This window comes from Columba livia, chromosome 1, assembly GCF_036013475.1.
Source record: "Columba livia isolate bColLiv1 breed racing homer chromosome 1, bColLiv1.pat.W.v2, whole genome shotgun sequence".
In the NCBI taxonomy this organism is placed as follows: Eukaryota; Metazoa; Chordata; class Aves; order Columbiformes; family Columbidae; genus Columba; species Columba livia.
The window spans coordinates 107,470,037-107,485,021 of record NC_088602.1 but is presented as its reverse complement, the minus strand read 5'-3'; the positions used below and the strand labels follow the sequence as shown (position 1 = coordinate 107,485,021).

The 14,985-nt window shown below is 41.3% G+C and overlaps 1 long non-coding RNA gene across 2 annotated transcripts in view; it reads left to right on the top strand.

The window, feature by feature from the left end:
- The first annotated feature begins 669 nt into the window (after nucleotides 1-669).
- The window catches only part of LOC110359672 (uncharacterized), a 206,390-nt gene continuing 192,074 nt past the window's right edge, over nucleotides 670-14,985 (top strand). Inside the window, exon 1 of one of the 2 annotated variants that reach the window (XR_010474212.1) lies at nucleotides 670-2,724. This is a non-coding gene — a long non-coding RNA (uncharacterized LOC110359672). The remainder of the gene's footprint in view (nucleotides 2,725-14,985) is intronic. The other variant, XR_010474211.1, reaches the window with a different exon arrangement.

Here is a 14,985-nt window from a genome sequence, read left to right as displayed (position 1 = left end):
CTTCCTGGGCTGCAGGCACACATTGCCAACTCAGGTCTGATTTTTCATCCGCCGGTACCCCCAAATCCTTTTCCATATGGTTGATCTCAATCCATTTGTTCTCCAGTCTGTACTGATACTGGGGTTTGCCCTGACCCAGGTGCAGGACATTGCAGGTGGCCTTGTTGAAGAAACATGTTGATCAACGTGTCCAGAGATCACAACACAGCAAAATTTAAACTCTAACTGAAGCCTATGAATAAATGGCTCTGACAAGGTCAGAATGTGTTAGGCCTGTCAACGAAGTGCTGAACAGTCTGTTTACTACTTCCTAAAGCACAGTTCTCATGGTCTATACACATGCATGACATGCACGTTAATGCTAGGCAAGTGGATACTTTGATAGACAATTAAATGCATCATTACTCTTCCCTCTTCCTTAAGAACACTGACAATGGCAAATTATCATCCTCTGACAAACCTGGCATGGTGACTTTTTGGCAAAACCTCTCTCAAGCACCCTAAAGACTAGAGCTTGACCTAGCAGCTTAGTTTCCCAGACAGAAAAACAAAAAAAGGGGAGAAGAATTGCGGAGCTGCAAAACTGTTGGATGGGAAGAAGCCCTTGGGGCCACCTAGCCCAACCTCCTGCTCAGAGCAGGAGTGTTGCTAGTGCCAGACTAACTCTGTTATGGTTTTGTACAGCTTGGTCAAGAAGGCCAGAGATATCACCACCTCTTTGGATCATCTGACCCAGTACTGAACTATCTTTCTACCAAGTTTTTCCAAATGCCCAACTTGATTGCTCTGACCATCAAATTCTGTCTGTTTCCCTTGGTCATATTATGCATCTCATAATACTAAAAGGAATGTGGTCATGATCTCTGCAATTAACCTCCAAGTAGGCTGTCCTTACAGTGTCCCTTACCCTTCTCTTTGCCAGCCTCAGTTGCTGCTAACAAGAATAGAAGAACTGGTGGCAGTGCTGGCAATTCAGGGCAGCCCTGCCTGCAACAGCCATGAGATGCTGGAGGTCAGGGTGCAGAGGAAGGCTGGAGGGTGAGGAGCAGAGCTGGGACCAGGCTTTGGGTGAGAAAATGGAGGCTTATTCAGGGATCACCAGGCATGATTCCCTGGGGAGATGCTGTGAAGGACAAGCCCAGGACAGCAGTCTGGTTTCTAAAGGAAATGGTAACAGATCCCACTTCAGCACCCCAAGTGTTCTTCCGCTGTGCTCTCCACCCTGTGTGGTACTGAGCTAGAGGCTCACTTCCAGTTTCATACTGTGAAGTGAAGTGAAAGAGCTCCTTAGCACACAGTCTGACTGCTTCTCCTGTTCTTCCCTGCCCTGGTCAGCTTGTGCTCATCCAGAACTATGCTTCAGTTGCAGGTGCAGCATCGTACCATGTCGCCACCATCCCAGTCTTGTTGTAGCCCTGCCACTCTGCCTGGACTTGTGAGTCCTTCTATTGTCCAGGCTTTGCAAAAGAGCTCTGTACAAGCAGCAGAAGAAAGCCTCTGAATGAACTTCCCTTCTGAGCAGGAATGCAAAAGTCCATCTGGGGGCCTTCTCCCTTGCATATCTCTTCTGTTTGCAGCTTCTCTTTCATCTCTGGGCTTCAGCCCCTGCTTCCAGATGAACGCAGTTTAAAGATCGCAGCAGTTCAACAAACACGGCCATGAAGTTCTCTCTCTCTCTTGGTCCAATGTGTCCCCTCCCTTCTCAGCAGTCCTTGCTCATAGTCGGAGAAGACAACATGGTGAAAGAAGCTGAATCCTTGCTAGCAATTGCGGCTGTGCAGTCAGACACTGGTCTGTCAGTTGTGCCTGCTCCTTGCAGGGCCTCCCCCTGTGACTGTGAGTATTACCAAGAACAAGACTTGGGCTCCCCATCCCATTACCCTTCCTCCTGAGGAGGACTTGTCACCTTTAATCTGCTCAGGGATTTCTGTGTCTGTGTGACTGGTATCCCTGTGGATGTGCAACAAAGAGCAGCAGTCACTCATCTGCCTGGGCCTTGGCAATCTCTCTACACTATCATGGATCTGAGCTCCAGGCAAAGCTGCTCCAGCACCAAATCTTCTGGAATGACAGGTCTGGCTGGCAAAGAAGTGCTGCTTCTTCCTACAGAAGGTGGTCACTGGTCACTAACACTTGAAAAATTATTCTGATAGTGTCTGCCCTAATTTGAAAATAGAGGTGTCCAGCCCTGAACCTCCCCCCATCAGGACTTGTTCCTCTTCTCTTGCAAGTAGACGTGGGAATAAAGCCTTCCTCCTGGTGACTGAAGTAATGAGTTTCCAGCTTCTCTTGTCTTGAGAGTTTGTGTCCTTTCTCACTTTGGTCATGTCAACTTTTTTTGTTCTCTGTTTTCTAGGAAGCAGGAAGCTGGACATATGTTTGCTCTGCCTGTCTGCAGGGTCCCTTGCTTGGCAGGGCAACCCTTGTGCTACGTCTGTCTTCCCGGCTCAGTTCACTTGTAAATATCAGAATCACCTCATGCTGCTCCTCCCATGTTGTTGACTAGGAAAAAGGAGAACTTTACACTTCCTCCAACTCTCCGTGAAATCTCTGTGCATTTCCTTCTGTGCAGACTAAAGGAAATAAATACCCATTCCATGCTTGATCTGTTCCCTTCCTCCCATGCAGGTAGATTGCAAGAATTAGAGAAGGAGAGGACTTGAGAAACACTCCGCTGGAACACTAGTAGACATAGGGAGTCGTGTAAGCGCAACCTGGACTATGGTGAGTCTGCTGAATGTGATCTGTTGAAACTTGTATTACCTCTTCTCCATGAGCTCTGAAGGCAGTAAATTGCAAGTTGAATTCCTTCTAAGATTGTCAGGTGTAACCATTTGTCCAGTATTTCCAGCGGGCATGAGGAGCTGCAGTTGGACAGGAAGGCAAAACCATGATCCAAAAGCAGAGACGGGGATTTTGGCAGTAATGTGAAGTACTCCTAAATAATGTGCTTTATGAGAGATTTATTTTATTACATGGGATTTTTGTTTCCAAATGATAAAAGCTATGGAAAGTGTTTAGAAAATGCAAATCTGTGTACAACAGATTAACTTTGGGTAATTTATGTGTGTGTATGGAAGAGAAGAAGCGCATCTTGTCCTTGTAATCACTGTTTTTCAGATGAGTCAGTCCTTTCTGGAGCTTCTGACCTCAAATACAGCATGTCATTTAATCACCTGAAGGTTCCTGGTGGCAAGGATAGGAGTTAAAGCAAAACCATGCTGGAGCACCTGGATGACAAAACATACTCTGTCTGCATGAAAAGACCTCTGCTCTCCACAGGGCTGATTAGCCCAAGCACAGCTCTAGACTAGCACAGGGGCAACCTACACTACCAGAGTTAGCTCTGCTTATGTTATTGTAATTTAGGCTAAATCTGTCTGTTATGCTTTTTTACAGCATGTAAACATATCCTCTCATGTTTTTGGTGTATGTCTCTCAGATAGCATTGATTAAAACCAACCATGCCGACCTCCTCGTGAATTTTAGCAGTTTCACATTTTAGCTGAAAGTCAGAATTCAGGATAAAAGGAAGCCATAAATAGCCAGTGTAGGGACTTTCTATTGAGCAGCCCATGCAGTCTTCTGCTGCAGGCTCTTTGCAGTTTTTCTAGCCATATTGTTAGGTTTTTGGTTGCTTGCTTCTCAAAATCCTGGCACTAAACAGAACCAGCCCACTGATATTGCAGTTACTAAGTGTGTATCTGTTTTGACCACCTTCACAGCTAGATCAAATGTTTGCCAAAATCTCACCTGAAAAATGTCTCTGCTCAGAACTGTTCAAAACAGCTGAATACACAGTCAAAACCACATAGTCAGTCCATGGCCCAAACCTCTTCCTAAATTAGGCAGACGAGACAGAGAAAACAAGATAATTGTCTGTTTACAAGTCTGTGAAGCCTCTTTACAAACATTCATTCTACATTTTTCTCAATGAACAATTAATAGCAATAGATGTCAGAAACATATTCTGCAGTGGTATAAACCAACATTTCAGCAGACATAAAAAAGCAAACATGTTTCTTTCTCAGTGGAGAAATACTGTAACAAATAAAATCCTGTCTCATTCTATAAAAAGAGTCCTTACAAGTAAGACCTCTGGCATCTGATCATGTCAAATATTTCTGTCAAAAATACTGTTTCAAATTTCTACCACTGCTCTGCTTGAAGTATATTTGGATAACTTGTTAAGTTTATCTGTTGATGGCTATGCTATGGCTGACTGCCACTCATCTGGCCAACTGAGCAACCTAATTTTCGGATGGACGGCCATGTGGAAACCCTGACTAAGGTACAGAGAGGTCAGTTTGAGTGAGATTCAAACATTAGATATCTGCAGTTGAGTCCAGCAGATCTTACCAAGGCCCTTTTAAAGCAATAGACACTCTGTGTAATTCACATTGCATAGCGTGAAAGAAATTGTGCTCTAGAAGCACCCAGGCCTGTGCAGATGTAGACATCTGCATTTGATGAGATGAGTACCAGCCTTGGCAACCATGGAAACCAAAGTCACAGATAGACTTTCTTTGTCCCTGTTTTTGCTACTGACATGAAGGGGGAGGAGGGTCTATGCAGGACAAGGTACATTCTGCTTGTCAGGAGTGGTTAGATCTGTGCCCAAAGGGCGTTGGATTTCAGTTAAGCACACAAATTACAAAAGAAAACAATGAGTGATGCTTGATGCTCCCAGGGTCTGAATTGCAACGAAGGGTTGTGATAAGGGGTACAGATACTTTCAGATCCCTGCTATGCCCCAGGCTACCACCACAGTTTAGCAATTGCTAGGATTTGCAGAAGTGCATAAGGACTGGGACAGCTACTAAGTTTTTGTTTTCTGTTTCCTTATTTTTCTAGGACTGTGAAGTATCAAATGTCTTGATCAGCCCTCTTACCCTTAGTACTGAGTTCAGTCAAGTACCTATGTGAATCAAGTCTGAGGGGAGATTATCCTTGCAAATGCCTGGCTGCAGGCATGGCGCAGGGGAAGGGTGACACATGCTGTTGTAGGTGTGGAAAGACTGCGGGAGCTGCCTTGGCACTCAGGGTGCAAAAATGGTTGCCTGCTTGCCAGTGCGTGCTCCTTCCTGCCCCAGACAGAGTTCCAGAGCATTCGGCTCATGGGCTGAGAAGATTAGCGTTTGAGTGAGGAATCCTTCTGTTGACTGCTCAGTCCCAAAACCCCTAATGGAGTAAGTTTGAGACCTGTTATTCTTTATTTTTTTTAAAAAACAAAGCTTTTCCCTGTTTCTCAGAAAAACAGGAGATGATTTCATCTTATCATAACTTCTAAATTTATTTTTAAGATGGGAGAGTGTCAAAAGCTGCAATCTCGCACGCCTCCTTTAATACATAACATCCTGATTATAGTGGCCCTGAAAAATTAACAAGCATTCAAATAAACCCTAACTGAAAAAGATGTGAGGCCACCATTATCCAGTCTGTGTGACTCATTAAAGTGAAGGGCGAAGAGCACAGCAGAGTTGCATTAATCACTTGGTTCTGCTACCAAAAGAAAAGCATTTGTGCGATACTTTATTTACAACATAGCATATGCAGAATTAGCTGATAGTCTCACAAAGACTGTAGGGATGCTGATGACAAAGGAGCATCCCACTTCTAAAAAATGTTGGGAGGTTCTTTAGTTAAATTTCATTTTAGACTTTGCATTTTGCTTGATACTAATTCATTAGAAATGTACAGATTTTGGTGGGGTTTTTTTATGAAAAAGAAAAGCTTATTTTCCTGTTTAATGGCTTCTTCCTTCCTGGATTTTCAAATATGACAAAAACACACATAAGTCTGGAAAGATAAGTTAATGACTAGGTTTTGTAAGACCAAGAGAGACAAAAAAAACAAACCAAACCAAAAACCAACAAAGCCAAACCACAACTTATAAGGAGGCTGAAGACAGCTTTTTTAGAGCAAGTTTTCAGATGAGGTATCTTGAATATGCTCTTAGAAAAGTCATACGGTATTAACTACATCTCATACCACAGGTGGTTATGCTATTAGAAAAACAAATGGGTGCAGTAAAACTCTGGTTGCTTAGAGTCTCTGAAGAGTACTTGGGATGAAAAGAAAAGAAAGATACCCCCCAGAAGGGGTATCAGAAGATGAAAAAGTAGGTGGTTCTGGTGCATTTGGTGTTTTTACTGATTTCAGGAATGACGGATTTGCAGCTGATAAGCCAATCTTGCAATTGGGTTGGGGGCTCCAAATTGTGTTTACCCCAGATGGTAAAAAAGTTCTCTAATAAGAAATTGGGTCAGCATTGAGAGCAAAGCATGGAATAGGTATAGTTGTTATCAATTACTACTCAAAAGAATATACCTGGTTCAGAGTAAGACTTATTGGTGATAGTCATTGTACGTTTACAAGGATCTCAGAGAAGGCAGTCAAAGCCCTGGATTGTGTTGCGCAAAGGCTCATGTCGCACAGCACTGTTCAGAAGAGAGGCAACAGACGGAGAAAATCTCAGATGTGGTTGATACTACAAAATCCAAAACACAGAAGAAAAGAGACTTGGTGCAATAAGAAGTGATGAATTCAAAAGCTGATGTTATAAAAAACAACATATGGAGCTTCATATGCTATGGCAAACACCATAAACTGAAGGCATGGACTGGCATTTGGAAAAAAAAAATTAATATAGCTTGATTATTGTTGTTGTTTTTCGCTGGGGAGCTGTTTGAGGGCCTCTTCCGGGAGCCAGCTGGGACTGATTACTGTGTGGAGTAGTATATATGTTCAGTAGTGCAGAGCAGCTAGACCCAAAACACTTGCGGAGCAGACCTCTGCCAGGCTGCTTGGCTTGGACTGTCTGCTGGATTTCCTGTGGTAGAAATTAGAGAAGTATTCCCACTCTGAAATTGCATATCTTGACTGGAGAGTGTTTGGATTTGTCCACACACCGCCATTCTTACCTTCAATAAAAAAACGGAAGGAGCTGTTTTAAGATCAGACAGTGAGTTCTTGTTGATGTGGTCCATGGCTTTTCTGTTGGTGTGGTCAACAAGCTTTTCAAACAGCATCAATTGAGATACGGTGGCCTATGATGTTAAAAGAAAATTTTTGATTACAATTTTTATGACAACCATGGCCTTTTAGCTTCTAATGAGTTTTTATTTAAAATTACCTTTTAAACTTTTCTGAGCTTACCGAAATTAAAAATGTCACAGATTTGTACATAGTCTTCAAAACTTGCAATACTACAACACATACTAAACATATAATTCATCCAGTTATATCAACAGGACTACTCTTATGCTTAGAGATATACACATCTGCAAGGCCAAGAGCTTACTCAGTATTTTCCTAACTGTGGAATAATGTGTAGGTGGGTGGTGGGACTAACTTCACAAGTAAAATCAAAAATATATTCATTTGAGGGTTCAGGTTCAAAAAGTAGTAAAAAATTCAGTTCATCATGTTTCCTGGGTCAGCAAAACCTGGCTGAACCTAGGCTTTCTGTTCAAGGTTGATGCCATTTTTTTCCTTATAATGATAGAAATATCAGAAAAAAACCAATGCCTTCCATTGTAAAGTAGTAATAGTCATGATGAGCTAAACATATTCATCAGAGCATGATTACCTCTTTTACTTTCTGAGGCACAGGAGATAATTGCCACTTCTCTTCATGATCTGTACTACCACTGCTCTTTTGCTGCCTGAAACTTTTTATTTCAGGTCTCACTGTTCAATAGTCAAGTTAAACTCAGTCTTGTTCTCTAGTTTTGTTTAGCTTTTCAAAACAATTCTGCCATTTCAGACCTAAACAAGTACTTGTGTGCCTGAAAGCTGACCTAATAGATTGCCTGTCTTTGCAAACTTTGTCTTTTCTACAAGACAGCATCTTTAACTAACTCATTTAAACTGCTCTGAATTTTTTTATGTATTCCAAGCTTACATACACATATAACAAAAAATTCTAGGATGATTTTTCTAGGGTCATTGTAGGGTGACTTTTCCCTACCATGCTGAATTATTGACACTCATGAGTATGTTTGCACAATACAACTTCCCTGACTTTAGAACTTGTAAATTATTTGAGTCAGTAAGATTTCTGTTTCAGGATGTTTAGTTCATGTTGGGAAGCAAAAGTCTTTGTTCAGAGAATTACTGACCCAATGCAAGACACTAAATGATGTATGATTTGATAAAACTGACATCTTGTCAATGTTTCTCTGTCCCATAACACAACCTTCAGTAAATTAGATCTGCAACACTAAAATGCCCTATATACTCTAGTTTCATGCTATCTGTGAACTAGCCAAAACAGAAAACTCTGAATATCTTATGAGGAAGCCCAATTTTCTTTGGTCTAATTTTCCTACAGAAGCTTTCTCTGTCACATTTCGCTTGTTGCATTTGTAACTGCAGTATTCTAGCTCTTTCAAGCTCTGTGAAATCAATCAGATATCAAGAAGTCAAATATCTATGTCTCCTTCATATACACAGTCTGTGAAATCACTCCTATTGACTTCCTACATTGTTCAAGGGGGACCAGATATATTTTACCTTGCTTATTGAAGGTACAAACATGTCTTAAACAATGAACACAAGTGCAGAGGGAAATGTCAACAAAAAGTGCCCAAAAGATTTACATAAACTGCCATTTGAGCTTCTGCAATGTGGAGATGTAACTGCTATGGATAATATTAATAGAAATAGCTGTCATTTTGGATGTCAATACATCTTGGCAATTTTACCCAGTTGCCCCTTGGGTACCCCTTTTGCTTGGGTTCTTTGACTGGTCTTACCTTGCTGCCTTTCACAGGCAAAGTTAGTAGCCATGATAATTCTTTTCTGCTCACTTCACATATTCATTCTGACTCAACTTTTTCTCTGACTCACAATCTGCTTCTATTTCCATAATCGTGAGTGCATGTGAAACATCCTGGGCTAATGCAAAATGGCATAGACATCAAAATGTGTAATTCATACCTATGTGAGTAATGCCCACTCATTCTTTGGTACACATGTATTGACTTGATAGCACCTTCATTTCCTGCCTCCTTCCATTTATTCAATCCCTTGATGAACCTTCTTCTACAGTAATGGGGATGATTTCCCTTTCATTCCTATGCCAGAATGAACTCCCCTCAACATACCAGGATTGCATCTTCATCCAACATTTTTAAATTGTCTAGAAAAAGAGAGGGAAAAAAGTTCAGGGGATCTGTTAATTAATTATCACAGGGTGCCAAATAACCAATTCTTTGTATAATCTGCTGAAAATACAGGATTTCCTGTTCTTAGTGAACAAAACCGCATCAAGGAATTCAGCACAATTTAGGAGTAAGAAGTCACATGTGCATTTTTGGCCTTTGCCAAAATCTGTCTGTAAGTCAAGTGTGAAAGACATCAGAGCAAAAAACTGACATATATGTCTGTAACTAATTGGTTTGCTTAGGCTGGTGAGTGAATGTGGTGAATCTTGAGGCACACGTTTTAGTGATAATACATGCTACTGCTAAATTGAGGTCAGTAGCTGACCTGTAGGTGTTGCAACTGCTTGAAATATTTGGAATCTGTGGTGAAAAGTCTATTGTAGATGCTAGATCTACTGGGTACATTGTCCTCATGGACCTATCATATTATCTCCTATGTGAGACACAAAATTGTAGGGGAAAGTTTTAGTAAACTGTATGAAAATCCTGAGATATCTCAAAAATCTGCAAAGCAAAGCGTTAGAGGACAGAGCATCTTTTTCTATGTTAACATCTGTGAGCAGAGAGGATAATAATGACATTATCTCTCACTTTAAACATGACATTAGGGTTTGCTTTTACAGATAGATAATTGACAATTGTGACATTTTAGATACCTTCTAGGAGGTCATGGACTTGCTGATTTTTGTGGAACTGTGGAGTTAACGCTTCCTGGAGTGTGCTGTATCCAGAAATCTGGCAACAACTCTAATTCAATTGCTTGATGTTTAATGAAAAATATTGGTAAGATATGCTGTGTAATCGACAATGTTGATACACGCAAATTACCTTCAGCGTGTGCAGTAGCTCAGGTTCTTACCACAGATGATATCCTGGCATGAATAAAAGATCTGATGTTCAGCCTCTCTCAAAAACAGCACAGTCTGTCTCTCACAGACTTCTGATGGAGAGGGATGCCAGTCTTTAAACATAATTTTAAATATCCAGTTAGTCAGAATTAGACGAAAATCTGGAGCTGGGTAGCATAATAAGTGCAGAGATTTTATTATTTCCATCTTTTTGCTCTGCACTACGTTGCCAGGAACAAATACATCATATGTTCTGAAGAGGCTTCCCTGTAGTCATTGCAGCATCATACTGAGCACAGACTCCAGAAGCCTCGCTCGTAGGAGGGTTGCGTCCATTTGGATGCGTTGGAAATGACACATCTGCTCAATGGGTGTGATGCTCTGGTTTTCCAGCTCCAAGTGGGTGGATCATAGGGTGTCACTCTTGGGTATAGTGGTGGAGGTGGAGGAAGGAAGCCCAAAAAGAATTTGATTGGGCCAGAAGAAAACCTTACTCCTTCACTGTAATGCTGAAAAAATGACATCACAATGCAAATATTATATCAAGACATGATTTTGACTTGTGTTTCCCCCCCCCCATACTCCTTGTTTTACTGCAAAACATTTATTTGCAGGACTCTTTTTTGTTTGTTTATTTGGTTTGGGTGTGTTTTTTTTTTTGTTTTCTTTTTTAAACCATTGTTGTTAATAACAGTAATTACCATCCACTGCAGTAGAGCATTTTGTCTTGTTCAAAATTAATACCAAGCATGCCCTTTCCTGACAACATTCAAGAAGCGTTTGGACCACGCCCTTAGACACATGGTGTGAATTTTAGGGTTGTCCTATGCAGGGACATGAATTGGACGCGATGATCCTTTGGAGTCCTTTCCAGCTTGGGACATTCAATGATTCAATGATGTGCCATTTGCTAAACCTACTTTCTTTTACAACAGGAGCACAATCTGCACAGACAGAAACTTCTGTTTTACGACTGCTGTTCTTTAAGCTGGCCATGCACTGGTGATGGACAGCAGCTTCCTTTTTCAGAAAAAGATTTAAATAACAGGCATCGGTGAACATAGATGCAATTAGTACTTCAGCAGAGTGGGCACTCTATGGCACATCAGAGTAATTTTCTGGATTATCTGAACAACTTGGAGATCAAAGTGTAAAACTTGAAGGTTTTTGTTTTGGTTTATTTTTTTATGCAGGATATCACATTTTATAGGAGAACAATGTGAGATAAGAGGTGCTTATGCTGGTAACTGAAGACATACTAAGCACTGGAATATTCCAATTATTTTCTGACTCACTGAAACATGTACACTCTCAGTGGGTCTCCTAATCCATTCAGTAAAAAGAGTAGAGGCTATAGATATCTGGGTAATTGAACTGAGCTCAAATACTTCATCTGGCTTCAGTAACACTTCTTGCATTTCTCATTCTGCAGTTTTGCTTTTCTTGTTGTGAAATCATCTTAGTGGAAAAAAAAAATCCAAACCAACAAAACCCGCCCAACTGTGTGACCTAGGCTAAACAGATTCTCCTAATTGTCCTAATTGTGGTATTGTGGTGTGTATTTTTTTTTTTTTTAATGTATTACAGTTGATACTTGAGTGTAAAATATTGGAGGGCGATGCTGTTGATGCCTATGCATCCCCTCACACCCTTTCACTGGGAACGCCAAGGGATCTCGAGTCCTGGCTTCCCCAGATGTTGACATCTGCTCCTCCACCCATGACCTCAGTGACAGTGGTCCTTGGCCATCCTCCATGGCTTCGGCCCACAGCTTGTCCCCGTGCTGTCTGGACCCTCATGGTCCCGCCTGCTGCCCCAAGGCAGCTGCTGGGAGTTGTTGTTTGGCCATCCCATGGGGCACTTAAGTTTCTGCTGCCCAGGATAAAGCTTTCCATCTGCCTTATGAGGAGCAGCTAAAGGAACTTGGGTTGTTCAGCCTGGAGAAAAGGAGGCTGAGGGGAGACCTTATTGTTCTCGACAGCTACCTGAAAGGAAATTGGAGTGAGGTGGGTGTCAGTCTATTTTCCAAGGTAACTAGTGATAGGTTGAGAGGAAACAGCCTCAAATTGTGCCGGGGAGGTTTAGTTTGGGAATTAGGAAATATTTCTTCACGGAAAGGGCTGTCAGGCATTGGAACAGGCTGCCTAGGGAAGTGGTTGAGTCACCATCCCTGGAGGTGTTTAAAAGACACGTAGACGAGGTTCTTAGGCACATGCTTTGAGGTGGACTTGGCAATGCAAGGTTAATGGTTGGACTCGATGATTTAATGGTCTTTACCAACTAAAATATTCTATGACTCTATCTCACTGGGACCGTTTGCTCGCACATGCCTTCATGGAGGCAGGTGCAGGGGTCCGACAGCCTTCCTGAGGGGTCTTATTATAACATTTAGTACAGGGTTTATATTATTGCAATATCATTTTGGACTCTGCAGTACAGGAAACTTCATATAGTAAGTGTAAACTAATGCTCTGTGGTGCACGTGGAGAGAAACCTGTCTCCAGGCAGAAGCTCCACTGAAGCACTGCTGGTGGGAAGTGTGCTGGCTCACAACATTTACTGGGGTATTGGTCAGTTCTCCCTTTTGCAATATTTTCTTTAATGTTTGATAACATTAAGTACAGAGTGGAAGACACTTAAGTGGTGCCAATGCTTTTGCACAGGAGTCTGGTAGCCAGATCCCAGAGGGACTCAATCCCTGCTTTTTGCTCAGCAATGATGATAGAGTTTGAGTGACCACATGGGCTGTAAATTTAAGCCTCAGTGTCCTCTTACTGCAGCTCTGATTTCTTTATTCTTTCTGGCTTTCTGACCTTCATGTGGAGAAGGTCACTGACAAATGTGCTGCTTTAAAAGGGCAGAAATAATGTTGTTTGCTATAAATGTGTTGATAAACTGTGACATCAGTATTTGGGAGGATAGTTGTTATAGAAGGACTGTGTGATAAATGATCTCAGTCAGGGGCTAACATCTCAGAAAATGACCAGAAAACTTTGGTCTTAATTTAAGACAAAACTTACCTTAAATCCATGTCAGTTTATAATGACCTAACAAAGCTGCACTGGTAGAAAGTGTACACTGAAACAGAAAAAAAAAATAAATTCTGTAGAAATATCCTCAAAAATTCTTGTTGTAGTGCTGAAATTCCTTAGTAAGCTGGAGATTGCTAGGAAAGACTCCTGGACATAGCTCAAGTCTTTGCAGATAGATAGTGTTGCCCATCGAAGAAAAAAATAGGTGCTCTGAAAGAGCAGAGTGACATTTTGATTGGAAATGCCATTGTATTAGAAGCTTTTGTGGCTTCCATCTCCCTTTGCTCAGTATTCACTGAGGGTATGGATTTAAATATACATTACCTTAGAAACTACTAACATTGCACAAGGTACTTTATGGAATTCCTGCCCAAATAAACCACTTGAAAAGTATGTTTCATTTTCTGGAAACAGTCATTTCACACTATCATTGCCTACATTTGGCAAGAGGTTTTGAAAGTTGCTCTCTGACTATGCTGTTATGTGGGTTTTCTGAAGATCAAAGCATGTTTGTCATTAGACATCTCTGTCTCAAAGATACAGAGGTTTGCTTCTCATAATTTTACTTTTTTGTTCCATTCTTAGAACTTCCAACAAACCATTAATGAAGTGAATGGAGAGTTCAGTAGTATAGGAATTCATTTATGGGTAAGCATGCTCTTGTGAGCTCTTAAATTGCTCAAGACTATCAAGATAATAAACACATGTAAGAAATCAGAGACCTGCCATAATACATCTCTGATAACAGTTATAATTTTATTATTTGAGAGAACATGTGAGAGATGTATGTTTCACAAATTGTATGCTTATAAATATGACTGGTCCTTTGGACTGTGGATTCCTTACTGTACAGCTCATATATTCTAGTGAAGCATTTATATTCCATGTACACTGTTTCTAATGCCTTTTAAATTCCTCTTCCTCCCGTTTCACTTCACCTCTGCCCATCTCACCAAAGACAGCAGCCATCACATCATATATGCATGTATTCCTGTACTGTTTCCATTACTACACTTTGTCTTTCATGGCAGACATTCAGTCTCAGGAGACGTGCTTTCATATTTTGAACAGCTTGAAAGGAGTGATGGCTGAAAGAAGAAGGGTCAACAAGCTAGATTCAAAATGATAAATAGACTGGTTGCTGGCATGCTGGAACATCCAGCATTTTTTTGTCGTACTGCACATTTTCCTTCTCACTGGTGCTTCTTTATTTCAGATAGAAGCTTGCAAGGAGCTTCAGTATGAATGAAGATCAGATATTGAATCTATTTGGAAAAAATACAGTGTATCTTTTATCTGAAGTAAAAACTGAAGTCAGAATTTTAATAGAGAGTATGTGGCCAGTAGGACTAGGGAAGTGATCGTCCACTTGTACTCAGCACTGGTGAGGCCCCACCTTGAACATTGTGTTCAGTTTTTGGCCCCTCATTATAAGAAAGACATTGAAGTGCTGCAGTGAATTCAGAGAAGGGCAACGAGGCTGGTGAGGGGCCTGGAGCTCAAGTCTCATGATGACCAACTGAGGAAACTGGGGCTGTTTAGCCTGAAGAAAAGGATGCTGAGGGGAGACCTTATCGCTGCCTACAACTACCTGAAAGGAGGTTGTTACATGGAGGGTGTTGGTCTCTTTTCCCGAGTAGCAACTGATAGGACAAGCGGAAATAGCCCCAAGGTATGTCAGGGAAGGTTCACATTGGATATTAGGAAAAATTTCGTCATGGAAAGGGTTGTGAAGTAGTGGAACAAGCTACCCAGGGAAGTGGTGGAGTCACCATCCCTGGAGGTGTCCGAAAGACACATAGATGAGGCTCTTAGGGATGTGGTTTAGTGCTAGATTTAGGTTATGGTTGGACTCACTGATCTTAAGGGTCTCTTCCAACCAAAATGATTCTACGATTCTTTGATTCTATGATTCTACAGAATAGCACATCTCAC